The sequence below is a fragment of the Juglans microcarpa x Juglans regia genome, chromosome 4D (assembly GCF_004785595.1).
Source record: "Juglans microcarpa x Juglans regia isolate MS1-56 chromosome 4D, Jm3101_v1.0, whole genome shotgun sequence".
Taxonomy (NCBI): domain Eukaryota; kingdom Viridiplantae; phylum Streptophyta; class Magnoliopsida; order Fagales; family Juglandaceae; genus Juglans; species Juglans microcarpa x Juglans regia.
This window is the reverse complement of record NC_054600.1, coordinates 7494376-7496258: the sequence shown is the minus strand read 5'-3', so window position 1 is coordinate 7496258 and position 1883 is coordinate 7494376. Positions and strand designations below refer to the sequence as shown.

Sequence of the window (1883 nt, the reverse complement as noted above, 5' to 3'; positions counted from 1 at the left end):
GCAAGTAGTGGAAACCATGACCCCATTTAGAGTCCATAACCGCCACAAATGTTTAATTGAAGGAACCAGAAAAGTTTTCTACAATTAAAGCTAGATTTCAATAAATCTTCCCCACTGGAGGGGGTTCAGCTTTAAGGACTGGGGATTGGAGACTGGCCCCAAAAGAGTGTACCCCCACGTGCTCCTGCAATGAACAAAGACAGTGACTCCAAAGCTAACACAATTATAGAGTTCCATTTGATGGAAAGGCCTCCTTGTGGGTCTGTCTAGTACTTATATTATATGTATATTTATCCTCCTTTGAGGTTGAGATCGATGCACTTTCACGGTAGCTTCCTTCCTTTGATCGATATGTTAACTATAATCTTCATTAATCTTGTGGCAATCAATAGCTGTAACTAAATATTACTATAGTTAGTTGATCAACAGATCAAGTGCTTATGGGGGTAACACTGATGGGGAGCTTTCTCTTCATCTTGACCATTGGAAAGTAGACAATTTCATCTTGTTGTGCTACCCATCTGCACAGTTAAAAGGAAAAGGAAAACGTCAAGATCAATTGATTATTGATTGATTTTCATAAATAGAAGTTTTAGATCTGCACAGAGATCTTACAAAAGCAAACTTAGACAATGATCAATGCATTAGATTTACTTTACAATTTGACATACCATATCAAGACATGTTAGTTTGTAAGTTTACTTTTGTATAATTTCCATGTCCTATTAAGTTTTATTATAAAAGATATAACATTGTGTGTCATTAAACAATGGCATCTAAAAATAGTGTCCATGCAATTATATGTATATTGTAGGTCGTATATTTTGTCTTTTGCTTGCATGATTTAGTGGGAAAGGTCACTTACTTGTAACTAGTGACAAGATGGTGAAGAAATATTGAGTGCTCAAGCCTGGAAATTTCTAATCCAGGGCAGAGCCTCTGTCCACCCCCGAATGGTGTAAAGAAATTGTTATTAACAGCAGCTCCCATTTTCTGCAGACAAAGAATCCCTATATTGTTTAGGATCTCTCTGCAGAGATGACTTGTGCTGATTACACTGATAAACATGATTTCTGTTGTTCAAGTGAGATTACCAAATTAAATAATGCATACCTTCCATCTCCATGGATCGAATCGATATGGGTTTTCGTAGTTATTTTCGTTCATGTGAACAGAACTAAAAGAGGCCAAGACGCACCATCCTTGTGGTATAGAATAACCTGTTGAATATCCTACCATTACAGTCATATACAAAATTGAAAAACAATGAAGTCCAAGGAAAAATTGCCAATTCTCTAGAAACTGACTGACCTTTGATTCTACATCCTTGAGTGCTTTTCTCCAAACCGCATTGATGATATTTGCCAGTCTGAGAGTTTCACTGATGACCTTGGGAAGAATAAGAATAGCAGGTTCTGATATATTAGTATATATTTTTGGCTTCTAGAAGTAGCAAAAATCCCATAAAACTTCCAAACATATCTCCTTTTATTCCTCTTTTAACATTTGAGACTCACATTTTGAGTAAATTGCATGGACATGTAGTCAGTCCAAGCATAACCTTCAAAGGAATCCGTCTTCTGTTTCTTCAGTTCCATGTTTTCCTCCTGCATATATACCAACGTTAATTAAAGCAGTGAAGCCAAATATAGTACCTTAACTTTTTGTATAAATGTAGTAAGGTGTATTTCAGTACTATGTGGAATAGGCATGTAATGCACGTGAGTATCATCCTAATAAAGAGTGACAGGTTTGGTACTCCATATTCCTGAACATTAATTCCATGTCTTCCAACAAATGAACACTATCAAGATCTTTGAGAGATGAAAATAGTTTTGCACCCATGTTTTACATTTTTCATCCAATGTACTAAAATTGATACA

The 1883-nt window shown here is 35.8% G+C and overlaps 1 long non-coding RNA gene across 1 annotated transcript; it reads right to left on the bottom strand.

Moving 5' to 3' along the window:
• Positions 1–141: 141 nt before the first annotated feature.
• Positions 142–1678, bottom strand: LOC121260584. The gene is made up of 5 exons (XR_005939743.1): positions 1518–1678; positions 1312–1389; positions 1114–1220; positions 866–993; positions 142–521 (listed from the first exon to the last, which is right to left on the bottom strand). It is a non-coding gene; the product is annotated as an uncharacterized LOC121260584 (long non-coding RNA).
• Positions 1679–1883: the final 205 nt, after the last annotated feature.